Below are 14,402 nucleotides of genomic sequence, written 5' to 3'. Positions count from 1 at the left end.
TTGTCTTTGTCTGAATTTGGATCGAATAACTGCAGAATTACATGCCTTCCCGATCATCCACTGTGTTAGCAGTATGCTAACACTTAGCTTCACACATCAGCTGGCAAGCTTATGAGTTCAAGTGTTTTCTGAAGACCTTTGGTTAGTTTTTCACAAACAGAGTGTAACATTGTGTTTCTATTAGCATTGTGTACTTGAACAGAAGACCTTTGGGTATCTGTAATGATAAAAAATATAAAAGCCACGTTGTTTTAATCAGTCCTGCAGGCAGGATTTCCCCCATCAAAAGTGCCAAAGGTCATGACATTAAGTCAACAATAACTGGCATGTAGGTGACTACACGGATATTATTGGCACATCCTGTGTCACATGATGGTTTCACCGTATTTAATGTTTCCAGAACACAACCGCAGATTATCACTTCTTGAAGGCTGTTTTTTCTAATTACACAGTTTGGCATAAATGTCAGCATATTCTTTCTCTCTGTAACAGGAGATGCACCGTCCCTTACTGAGTCCCCAGTCAGAGCTTGCCTCATGTTTACGGCATGTTTTAACCGTTTGTGGTTGCTCATGTCATTTGTCAGGCTGTTTGCTGTTTACGGCTTCACATTTATGCCAGTTCGTTCTGTTTTCTTTTGTCCTGTGCAGACTTGTGGTCCTCTTACCCGTCCTCCACACTTTTCTCCTCACCAGTCAGACCCCCGTTTGCCTCTTAGCAGCTGTCACTGTGAAGAAGACTTGTTCCCTGTTGACTCGCCTGCTTCAGTCCATCTGAACTGACTTGACCTGCAGTGGAGAAAAACGCCATGTGACCCTGGGTCACATGTGAGACTGAGAGTGGCTGATGCCCATTAATGCTGTAGTGCTGAAGTGCCCATAACTTGCATGTAAGAAAGTCTAGAAATATCTACTGCCAATCACATCTTTTTACTGATGAAGTCAAAAGGTTCATTTATTTTAATTAAGAGTAATTATCTTAAACATTTTATACTATTTCTGCCTCCTCTGCTTCCTAGCTCAGACTGGCTCAAAGTAAGTGTCAATCCAATATAATTTATCTAAAAATAAACCAGCAAAACACAAACGCCAAGGTTGATTGATGCCAAGTCGAACGAAATTGAGAACACAACATTGCACATCTTGGCCAGCTCATATAGCTTGGAATGCCCAGGTGAGCCAATTCATGACCCTCCCAGGCAAGTGTTAGAAAGCACAGGCCAGAACAACCTGCAAGACAGTGGGAGGAGCATCACATCTCTTACTGTCTTTCTTTCTTCTGCGTGTGCCACAAGTACAGGAGTGGAATTTGCTGTGCAGGACTCGTGTGCCAGTTACCGATCATTTGCAATTTTTTTTTCTTTCTGCCATAAACACAAACTCAGTCAGAAGTGGTCTTTTCCTAACATCGCCCCCAGCTTCCAATTTTCACACTAAAAGCTCATCCTCAAAGTAAATTTAAAGTTTTTCTTCCATAACCATCATCTGTTTATGTACAGTGCATCTGGGTTCTTAGTTTTATGTAATCCCACAAACAAGTCCAGGACTGTATAGAAGAAGAAGCTCTCTCAATTTCACCCTCGCCACCTTTGAGATTGACACTGGTTCAGAGCTCATATAGATCAGTATGAGATCATTCCTACAGTATGTAAAACTGGCTGGTGTCATATGAATGAATGTGCAGGAGTTGTGACCTAGAGACACTATTATGATGAGTAAGCTCAAATATGGAGGTATGACACATCCTACAAAAAGATCTATTTCACCTAATGTAGGGATTAGCACATGACGGATGATGCAACATTAAGTACATAAACATATGAATATATAATCAATTGATTTTAATTGAATTGAATTGCATCATTTTTTTCTACAGCCAGCATCTTTTTGCAAATTTACTGCTCACAGTAGTGCTGCATGTGTCTGATTGTTATACCCTGATTGCTGTTGCAGGGTTAAGATAGATTGTGTTTTACAAGGTAAGCTTAAGACTGAAGTACCTCAGCACCAATTCAGTCAGATCAGGCAGCAAGAAGACAAAACTTTAGGTGTTACAGCCTATTTTTTAGTGCCACTTGAAAAAGTAAATGTAGACTATGATGATCGCAGAATGACTGCAAACAGTTTGTCAGGATCTGTCTGGTGGTCATGATCTTTTTGCTAGGACCTGTTAGAGCTCGTTTGAGTTAAAAAAAAAAATCTAAACTGAAATTATGCTTGACAGATTTTGGTTGGATGTCACTGGAGGGCAACCAATAGAGAATGACTGGACATGAGCTTAATATTTGATTAGATATGGTATCAATCTTGTGTTTAAAGCAAAAAGAAAAAACTTTCAACTCAAATTTGAAGTTTGTCTTCCAGTCAGAATCCAGGTTTTAGTTAAAACCTTTGGTCTTCTGCTGCCCAGTTATGAAATATTACTGCATGTGCCATCTCACAGTAACATGTTGCTTTTGCTGACGAGATTTGTTGGTGGTATTTTGACAGAAGCACTTGAAATTTTCCACTCAGGTAAAAAGCCTGAGTAAACAGGCTGGTTGTCAAGTGGTGACCAGTGGGGGGGAGGAGGGGATCACAGGCCACTTAAAGCTTTGTAACCATGAAATCTGAAGTAGAAGGAGAAGTTCAAAAGGCTGTGGGGTGGCCACTTCATGATAACACTTTCCTCTGGCCAAAAATCTCTTACCCCCTTCCTTATCTTTAATTGTCAAAACTTTCCCAACACTTAGCCTTTATGTAAAAATGTAACAGAGTGATGAATAAATATAAACAATGATTTGACTCTCACACTTTGTCATTGCCATAAAAAAAATAGCTTTGTCCACTGTGTTCCCATTATTTTAGATACCAGAAATGTGTCAGCGATGTTTTATACAAATTCATCAGCCGCGGTTTTAATGAGATTTGGGAATGAATTCGTTTTAGGGTAACTAGAAGATGATAGTTTCAGAGTTTCGCCCGTTTTGCTCCACAGAAATGACACATGGAGCAAACACAGTTCTGATAAATGGTACAATTTGCAAATTGCAGTTTTCTGGAGGAAGTCTCAGAACTATTTCAGCATTGCCAAAATGGACTGTTGGCTGTGGAAAGATGTGATGCTGGCAGAGTAACAAAGCAGGTTTGATTGGTAAAAGTCCAGATTTCTGTTAGTGTGTCCGACAGCCAATGAGGGCAGACTCAGAATCAACAGCATCATCTGAAAACCAGCCTTAATGCTGTGGGTTAAAACCTGTTCGGGTTGCTGTAGTTTAAATGGGTCTTTACTTAAAATGTTAAAAATTCCTAACATGCAAAAACATCCGACCTTACTATGACCTCTATTAAAAGAGTGAAATCCTTTTTCCTGTATTCATGCAAATCAAAACTCGGGGGATGACCAGAAATGGCTGACACGCTTTGCATGAGTTCTGAGGGCTCGCTGAAATTTCACCCACATGGCTGAAACTTTTGATGAACAATTTGGAAATGTGATTAAAAAAACAAAAATCTAATAACTCAAGCATCTTATCTTCCCATCTTCCTCATCTGCTCAACTCCCACTTCAGCGAATGCATCTCCACATTTATTCAAGTAGTGTTCTCCAGCTCTGCGCTGTTATCTTCACAGCTGTAGATGCGTTACAGATTCAAATTTGATATGCAAATACGTCCACTATAAATAACTTAATTCACCATGCATCACATATGTAACATCAATCACAAATAATAGTCCAAATATATGACACGCAGGAAACATAAGTTTGCATTGTGGCCACTTTACTTTTGATTTTTTTCAGTCTATTTTGCTACATAAGTTCATTCGAGTGGCAAGTGTTCATTTTCTATTAAAGTTTCTATTTCTATTTAAGTTTTTCTAATATTTAAACACTACTCTTTACCTTTGGTAACAGTGAGGATGAGTTTTAGATAGGATCCTATGGCGCCCTCTATGGGGCTTCATTTGGAAAGAAATTTGACTTAATGCTCCTGTTTTATAGGAACGTGGGCCTAGTTGGACATCAAGTCATCCACCCAGGGATGCATGTGATCAATCAGACATGCACAAAAATGCACACCGCAGAGATTCATGCGTTACTAAAATGGTTCAGGCATTGTTAAGTTATATTTCCTACAATATGGCTGCACAATCAAGGGACATTAGAAGGCAGGGCATTGTTTATTTCGGAAAACCAAGCAGCTAAGATCCTGCCAACATTGGAGCTTGACATATTCCCAGTCTATCTCATGATAGTGACACTCCCACACATTGTTGTCAAAGGTTTCTGATCAATAATACACATATATGAAGAAGGATATCAGAGTCCTACTTGCACGTGCTGACCGAGGCTGATCATTGAGACTCCACTGCCATGTTTGACCCTCACTGCATGTCATGGATGTTAATTATAATTATTTTTTGATGATTTACAACAAAATAAAAAATAAAATGGCTAACATTTGAAACAAAATCAATGTTTCACATTGCAAATGCGCACTCCTGTGTCCCACTTTCACTGCAAATATGACTTGAACAACTAGTTAATGATAAAAAATCTTTCATCTGTTTGCAGTGCCCGTGTTACATGGAAGGAAAGTTATAAAGATTAAATATTAAACATGGCATAGATGTGCATACTTCATCTGCTCGTAAAAATACTGTGATATGATCCAAAAGTGCAGAAAATCTACAAGATAGACCTTGTGGAACAACAAAAATCATCATTATCTGTTATTTTTAAATAAAATGTTGAAATGAGAGTCAGAATTGCACAGTCTCTAAAATGCTTTGACAAAGTCATCTGGCTAATTAAGGTGTTATCCCTGCCAATCATACAGACGAGGCAGAGATTTTCTAAAAAGCCCCCGTGAAGAGATCAACTCTGAGTTTAGGGCCTCATCAAAGAGAGATTCTTCATCTATTCTGGGAGCTGAGCTGTCAATCATCCCCTGATCAGGCTCACAGATTCATATCAGATCCTGACACCGACAGCTGTTACATAACCACCACTAATCCATGTGTAAAACGCTGGGATTGAATGCGCGCACACATATAAACACACACTCTAGAAGACAATAAGTGTGAGCAGCTGCCACACACACACACACACACACACACACACACACACACACACACACACACACACACACACACACACACACACACACACACGTACTTTCTGTGGAGCCAAGAGAAACAGATAGACGAGCTCTGAGATGGATCCAGTTCAAGCACCAGAGTGCAAATGGCCTACTTAGAGTTTAAGTGAGTAATTAGAAACCTAATCAGGGCTCACTTTCTCACCCCTCATAAACGTAATGAAATGCCGCACTCCTGTCCTCATACGTGACCCTAGAACTGACCCATATACACAAGGCTCAAAACAGCTGTGACTGCCTGTAAATGCTTATCACGTTGCATTATGCTCAGTCAGGAGTTCATTAAATAACAGGAAACCTGCAAGATTTATAAAAATGAATTCATTTTAACTTTACATTTAAATACAAGATTTATACCCTTAGTGTTAATCCTCTTAATATTATCAGTCCTTTCATTTTTTTTTCTATAAATGCTAATTTTCAATAATTTAGTTGATAATTCATAAAATCAAGTCTCAGTTGAAACAGCACAATGTTTGAAAGCCCATCTTTTAAAGTTAGAAGCCATGCATTAAATTTGTTAAAGGACCTTAGACAAGCAGTAGGTCAGCTTTAATGACCTTCCGTGAGTTATGCACACTTTACTGTTAGCTGTTTGTTTGTTTTTTAATTGAAATATCTTTTTATTGCAGAAAGGCTCAAATTAGATCTTAACTGTCCTTAGAAAGACTGTTAGGCTACTAGAAAGGCTTAGTGTAAAACATTTATATATTGCCAGCAGTTCATTGCTATACACAAACAGTAATATAGTAAAGCAAAACTGTAATAATACAAGATGTGTTCAAATATATAAATCTTTCCTTATGGCAGATAAAAACTATACACCAATAAGCACTTTAAATTGCTTCATTTTAAAAACAAAACATCATTTTCATATTTTAAATGTCCATATTTCAGTGTTATCTTTTAGAAAAGACATGTGCTCGCTCTCACACGCATTATTGAAATCTTACATTTTGATAAAAAATTTCAAATTAAAAAAACTTTGAATGATGTGGTATATTTTCACCCACTTTAAAATTAAGTTTTTAAGTTGCTTTTTTTTTTTTTTTACTTTTAAGAATCACAAAAAATGCATAAAGACGTGATTTTATAATTCTTTGAGTTGCTGAATCAAATATTTTAGTGGCCCGTTAGTGTCTCAGATGCACACAATGTAAAGATGCATACACATAGGCATTCATAGTGTTCATAGTATTCATAGCCAGTGAATCTTTAGCTGAACTGATTTGACTTTAGTTTAAATTTCAGTTTAAATACCTTTTCTCCATTCAAATAACACGCAAAAACATTTTCATTTTTCATTTTTATATAATGTTATTTTACGTACTGTTATTACAGGATTTGGACCAATCACGATTAAGATTAAAAACAAAAACAACAATATTTACTAGAAAAATCTAAGCTAAATTAAACCGGAAAACAAGAAATCCTGTCACTGTCAGCGATTTGTTTTTCTTAAATCATGTAAATTAGGAAGTATGTGTAATATTTCCCATCGGACTGAACGCAGCGTGGTTCCGGCTGCCTGTGGACGATTGGACCGTGAACACAGCACACCACTTGCGGTGAACAGCTGGCGGAGAGCGGCGTGTTTTTCTTTGTGGGCTCAGCAATAAGGTGTTGGTTTACCAGCTCTGGGGATGTGGGCTCTCCCTTTGTAACGCTTACCCAGAGACTTAGTGGTCTTTGTCCGATTTATATTTTAATTATCTGCTAAACTGCGGCTGAGGGCCATGTGGGAAAGAACCGAGGACTGACCTCAGCAGCTGTCAATCACCCAGCACTGAGGAGGAGGTCAGAGGAACCACACACACATATTCATATTATTCATATCACGGACTTATTTATACTATATACTTATATGTATTTATACACATAGAAGTGGATGTGCTGACAAAGGGACATAAATGTTAATACAGCCCTTTTAAATGTATGTTTTTCAGACTTCTAAAAATATACTTTTCATATAAATCTACAGATATATGAAATTAAAATAGTTTATATGTTTAAAACATGTGAGGCGTTCAATGCAGACAATGTTCAAATCAGCACAAAAAGGTCAAATGTGTAGATGTAACGTGAAGAGACTTCACTTCTATCGAAATGTGTTTGGATTTGACGCCATCTGTTGGTGATGAAATCCATCCACAACACGCAAAATAAAGAAATACATACAGAAGTACTGTGTTACTGATATTTTTCCCTAAAAGCTATTAAAATAAACTAGAAATTAAAAAAATAAATATATTTGGTTACTTCATTTTTGTAAAACTTTGTTTTATATTCACTTTATATTAATGATATGGCTATATATAATATCTTAGCTATTAAAGTCTCATGATTTTTATGGCTAAGCTATATCTATATATCTATCTATCTATCTATCTATCTATATATATATATATATATATATATATATATATATATATATATATATATATATATATATCCTTCAGAGGCAGGCACAGACACAGACATAAATTGTGTGATCAGTAACATAACATAAATCATATTTTACAAGTTATGGTTATTTTTCCTCTTTTTTTACTATTACTTGATACATTTCTGCCTCCAAAGGCAACCAGTAATCATCTCAGTCGCAGCTAACAGAGCTCAAAATGAGGGAAACAAAGACGAGCAGACATGGAAATCTCAGCCTCCAGCTTGAAGGAATCCCTCTCCTGCTTTCTGCTTGTCTGTGGTGAATATTAAGTGTCGGTCGGACGATTTGCCCTTGTGTTTGTCCTCCTTTGATACTTCCTCTCTGGGCATCACAACCCCCATGAAGGGGCTAATCTGCTCCCAGCGGGGGCTCCTTCCAATGAGGAGCTGAGAAAGAAATGCTCAGACATACAAGCTATTGTTCCCAAGTCAATACGGGCCAGCCGCCCTTTTTACGTCAGCAGTGGGTAACCACTTATATACGTAGACCTGCATGTTTAATCTTACTTAATAAACTTCATCATCATGTTCTGAAAATCTGTAGATGTAATAATGAGCTTTATTTAATGACGCTGCACAGATCCAGTTACAGGTACTTGTTACTATTAAAAAACATAAATTCTAATAAAACCTCTCATATTAATAACACACTATATACAGTATGTAGACTTGCACAATAACCACTGTTGTAATTGTGTCAGGGGCTCCTGTGTGTACATTAGAGTGCAGAGTATGATTCTAGTTTGTAGTTTGGATTTTATTTGGTCATTTATATTTTAATATTATATTTCAGAGCTCATTTTCATTGTCATGCTGTTTGAACTCATTTTAAGTTTTTAGAGCTGCTACATTACGTGATTGTGAAAGGATTTAAAAAGTAGAAACAAACAGTGCAAATCACACAGTAAATCATTATGACAGTCAAAAGGCAGTTAAGATTAATATTTTTGAAATGGAGGGACCCGATGAACGCAGGGCCCATGCAATAAATCTGAGATCCCAATTTTTTAGTACTTTTTCTGCTTTGGTGGTTAACACATTTGCCTTATGTGCAAAAGGCCCCTGCTGGAGACTGCGAGGAGACAAACCCAGCCTCATGAAGTCACAGGTTAGTGTGCTCCATGTGCTGCTTCCAGGCCTGGACAAACCGAAGGGTTGCACCAGGGAAGGGATTCACTGTAAAAACTCTGCCAAATCAAATATGCACATTCACGCACTCCTTGGGAAACACAGAAGCATCTAAATGTACCAACCAACTCCTCTAGCTTAATTTTTTGATTTTATAATTTAAAGACAGAGTCAAACCTGTGGAGGATTTGTGTTGTGTTGTACCAATCTCTGCAGAGATCAGTGAGCAGACAGTTTTGTCTTTCTCTTTAAAACATCTCAGAGGTGTTTTAATGTGGACTCGAGCCAAACAGATATCCTGGTCTCATCTAACCAAAGACTAGTTGATCCTGAGATCAACTAGTCTTCTTGGTCATATTCTTTAGTTTAATCTTACAGTTTGGTGCCAGAGAGTACAAACGGCTTTTTCATTATTGGATGCCATCCATAGATGTTGATGTTATACAATGCGTCACACTGCCTGATCTGTCACAGGAACTACTGACAGTTCCTCTGCCAAATCTAAAGCACTTACCCATCTGCTGTTCACTGTGCGAGTAGCACACTGTCATTTTAGGAGGATATCACTGTGCCTCATATTAGTAATATTATAACCCGTCCTGTTCCTCCTGATTGCTACTGCAGCTGTCACGGTCACCGATCTTCCCGTCCTCTCTCTTTTCCATTTTTATGAAGTCTCATAATCAGACCTGGTTTTTTTCTTCTTCTAGTTTTGTTTTTGTTTCACCGAATTTCCAATTTGGAGCTGATATTTCCATGCTAGTCTTTCTTGATTGTTCACAGGCAAAACAATTACTGAGAGGCTATACCATTTTTAATCATTCGAAATTTAAGCCTATATTGCACGGGGGAGTTCTCTCTAATTTACCAAACAAGCGGTTTGCATGGTGGAAATATGAAGTTTGGACATTACAAAAATTAAAACAAAGCTACAGAAGGCTCAGATATGCAGCTATTGGACCTTTTGTTCTGTCATTTTGTCGGAAAATTGCTTGTGAATCACATAAACAACTAAACAAGGCCTTGTTTGCGAGTGATGCAGTTTCTAACCTTTCCTATCAAGCGAGTCAGGCAAGATCTTTCCAAGAGTTTTCTAAAGAGAAGAAGAAGGAAGGAGAGTGTAAAGAAAGGGAGCAGACACAGAGCAGCCTCCCTGCAGTCTTTAAGACACTGAACTAATACAGTGGAACAAAAGAGAGGAGCAGATCTAAAGTGGAGTGAGCAGGGTTATTTTAATGGAGTCCGTTTCACTGTTTGATGTCCCCGGGGAATGCAGAAATCATGTAAGCCCCCCGTAATTTACTGTTTGGGGTTGCCCGGGTAGGGTTAATTCCCATGAGGACCTTCTCCCAGTGTTTTTATGAAGTCACGATTTGTAAAGCTGCTCTTGTTGACCCCCCGCAGGTCACGATGGCTGAAGAGCAGCGTGACCCTCCTGAGGACTTAACATGAACGTGTGTATGTATGAGATAAATGTTTGGAGAGAGAGGATGATTTCGGGGAACTCTTTGTGATTATGGAATAATGATTGCTTTAGGAACGTTTAAAAGAAAAATCTTTGGCTTTCTCACCTTGGAGCCATAAAAAGTGAAGAAATGGTTTTTATCTTGGTGGTTTTTCCTCAGGTTAAAAACAGCTACACAAAGCAATTAGCTTTACTTGCTTTTTTTTCAGGAAAAATGTATCAAACCTGAATCAGGTAAGAAAAAAATATGGTGTATTTATTTATTTATAAATAATTTAAAATTTATAAATAATTTTTATTTTTTATTTTGGCCACACAAGGACACAACTTCATGAACTGAAACCCAGATATGGCACTTACCACAGGTCCGTAGGGGTCGATGTTCAGAAGTTTGCATGTTTTTAAGTTTTCCATTGTTTTTTTCTGGAAGCACTGGTTTCTTTTTTCATCTAAAACATGCTAAGGTAATACTGCCTTGGCCCAGGATGCTTCAATTCTTACTCAACAAACATGCAGTGCATCTTAAGAGTTAAGAGGGTATGGAGCAGCCAGGTGCTCTTAACAAAATGCACATGATTAACTGATCATCAACACGTGTGAGCAGCTCTATTACATGAGAGATTTTGGCAGTTTGCTGGTCTACAGCATGCAGGTGTCTTTTAACACAATGGTCACATCTCAGACTCTACAAGCCTCAGTTAGTATGCTAAATGTTAAACTTTGGGAAATGCAATTAGAAAGTAGTATCGAAGGATTGCCAGGAAAAAGCCTCTCCACTCTAAAAAAAAACATGCCAGCACAGCTTAGATTTGCAATACTGTATCTAAGGAAACCACAAGACTTCTGGAACAACGCCTCCTGGTCAGGTCCAAAGTGAAGATGTTTTGTTGTAATGCACAGTGCCACATTTGACCAAAAACCAAGCACAGCATAACAGCACAAACCTTATATTAAATGTCAAGCATGGTGGTGGAGAGGTAATGATTTGGTCTTGTTTTCTAGCCACAGGACCCAGGCACAGGTCCAACAATTCAGCAGAATGGGTCACAAAGAAAAGAATCCAACCTTAAGACCTCAAGAGAGCTGTGCATAAATTCCTCCACAGTGATATGAGAGACTGATAAAGATAATTACATGATGTATGTCTGCGAAAGGTTCTATGAGCTGTTGAATCATGAGGTGTACTTTCACTAAAGTACTCCACTGACTCCTTCATTCATGGAATCCTGAGTAAAGAAGATTTGTCACAGAAGCTGTGCCTATTTCTGGGCAGGTATAGTGAGTAATTTTATGTAATTAAATATTGTTTGTAAGTTGGAGGGAACTTCATATTTAGGTTATAAATCCTATTCTTTCCTGTTTCCTCAACTTCTCAGCACAGACCTTAAAATAGTCTACATCTTGACTTTACTGGGTCCACTTGCACCACTTAAAAACAAATTGTGCCCAAAATACTGACTTTAACCAATATAATTAGATGTCAAATTTTCATGTAATTTTGTTAAATAAGGATCATTTAAAACATATATGTAACAGAAACTGGTCAAAATTTATTCGACTGGTATACATTCAGTTTCATTCACAACAAGTCTGTGAGCTTGAGCGAGCCTTCCCCGTGTCCTGCAGTTTGTCTCTGAGGGCGTCCAGACGTGCCCGTGGAGTCATCGTGGTTCTTAGCTGTCACGGTCAACTCCTGACTGCTGTGGGAGACAAGGAAGGTCAGGATTACAGGGGCCCGTTTGCTCTCTGGGGCCCCATGTAACCTTCAACCTGCCCTCCAAACAGACACACTGACTGCTGGTATTGATGCAGCCGTGAAGCACAGCAGCACTCGGAGCAATGTCAAATCCCTCTTTCATCACAGAAGGGCCGGAGAAGTTGATTCGTGGTATTAGCATTAGCATCAGCAAACAGCAGCATTTGGTCAAATTAACCTAATCTGATGAAATCTTTCACAATAAAGCTGAGGAAGGTTCTCATTCATAGTTAAAGAGGAGAAAATGACACATTGGCTGCTTCAGACGTGCATCTGATGAATTTAAAAGTGAAGCATGTTCTTTGTTATTGATGTTTACTTCCTGCAGTTGTTGAAATTCATGTATTTGAAACTAAATCCTTTGCAGCTAAAGGAGCTGATTTATTAGGATGTAGAGCTTACCAATGTTTTTTTGTTTTTTTGTTTGTTTGTTTGTTTGTTTGTTTGTTTGTTAGTGTGGTAAGCTTTACTACTGTTAACTCTTCAGTCATACTCAAGATGGCTCTCATGGGCAAAGAACAATGACTAACAATGTCCTCACTGACACCTTTCCAGTGACCAGTGTTGGTCAAGTTACTTGAAAAAAGTAATCAGTAACTAATTACTGATTACTTCCACAAAAAAGTAATCCCGTTACTTTACTGATTACTTATTTTCAAAAGTAATTAATTACTTAGTTACTTAGTTACTTTTTAAAAACACGATTTACAACCTGAATAGGTGATAAAGCGATAGATCTTTCAGCCCAATATTACTTTTTCTACATAATCCATCGTACAAAATGTAATCAAATGGAAAAGTCTCTTTTTTTTAACTTGTTTTATCAGTTTTAATCTTTTAACTTTATGCATCAAGCAAAAATTTAATTATATGCAACATTCTCTGAGTTGAATAAATTAGTTTAACATTTAAACCTATTTTCTACACATTCCAGCACATAAAATAAAATATTTTTTGTGTTTACACTCACTCTTTCAAATAGATGCAAGTAAAACACAGCAGAAAATAAATAAAGTCAAAGACTCAGCGGTCCTGTTGCTCTATTTTCACCTGTAAAGCAGGACTGCGGTAGGCGGAGGTTTACCCTGGTGCAGGTGTGCCGCGGTCAGTTGAAGAATCCGCGACTTTCTCTGTGAGTTTCCCATTACGTCATAGCACACTCGGCGCTTGCTTGGAAGTTTAGGGGTTTTTTTCGCTGTAAAAAGAAGTTTTCCTCCCACGCACAACGGACACTAATGTTTTTGTCACTTTTTATGGAATCAAACTCAAAGTAAGGTCAGTACTTCCACGCTTTAAACGCTGCACGCTCATACTCTCTCCCACAATCGATATGTGATCCATTGTTGATCTGCACACAGCTGTTGTCACTAACGGCGCACTGGCTTACGTCACTGTCGTGAGACATTCTCGCAAAAAATCACGGTTTTAGTAACGCAGTAACGCAGCGTTCCTACGGGAAAGTAACGGTAATCTAATTACAGTTTTTGCAATAGTAATCCCTTACTTTACTCGTTACTTGAAAAAAGTAATCGGATTACAGTAACACGTTACAAGTAATGCGTTACTGCCCATCTCTGCCAGTGACTGTAATCACTGAAAGACTTTCTGAGCCTCATTTACCATTTTGTTGTTGTTGTTGCTTCGCTTGTCAATTATTGTTACCATAGTAACATCAGACCCAGGGCTGAGTTAGTCGGAAGGTAAGGCGTCTGAGTTTTTTGGCTTAAATTAATCCATCTTTATTTCTCTGAAACAGCCCGTTGCACCAGACTAGTTAAGACGAGTTCAACCTTACAGACCAGTCTAAAATATATCGCTCAGGCATAACATTATGACCACTGCCACTAGTGAATAACATGATTATCTCTTCATCGCGGTGCCTGTTAGTGAGTGGGAAAGTGTACATTTTATCCAGAAAGTTGATGTGTTAAGAGGAAGGGAAAATGGGCAAGCGTAAGGATTTTAATGAGTTTGAAAAGGGCCAAATTCGGATGGCTAGACGACTGGTGTTCCTGGTCTGCAGTGGTCAGTATCTATGAAAAGTGGTGTAAAGAAGGAACAGTAGTGAACCAGAGACAGTTTCATGGACTGCCAAGACTCACTGAATGTCGGGAGCGAAGGCTGGCCCTTGTGGCTCAATACAACACGCAAGCTACTCTAGCGTGCATTGTGAAAATGTTAATGGTGGTTCTAATTGTTATAATCTGACGTTAATAGAAAAACATCAGATTATACAATGCATCACAGTTTGCTGCTCAAGGGGCAGGAAAGCCACAGATCACTCAGGGTGCCCATGCTAACCGCTGTCCACTCCCTGGATCACGGAGCAATAAAAGAAGGTGACCTGATCTGTTGAATCACATTTCTTTTACATCATGTGTAGGGATGGGTATTAATAAGATTTTCACGATTCTGATTCCATTTTCGATTCTGTTTAACGATTCGATTCTTTATCGATTCTCTTATCG

The sequence above is a fragment of the Simochromis diagramma genome, unplaced genomic scaffold (genome assembly GCF_900408965.1).
Source record: "Simochromis diagramma unplaced genomic scaffold, fSimDia1.1 OVJJ01000304.1, whole genome shotgun sequence".
In the NCBI taxonomy this organism is placed as follows: Eukaryota; Metazoa; Chordata; class Actinopteri; order Cichliformes; family Cichlidae; genus Simochromis; species Simochromis diagramma.
The sequence above is the reverse complement of the archived record's forward strand: the minus strand, read 5'-3'. Positions refer to the sequence as shown.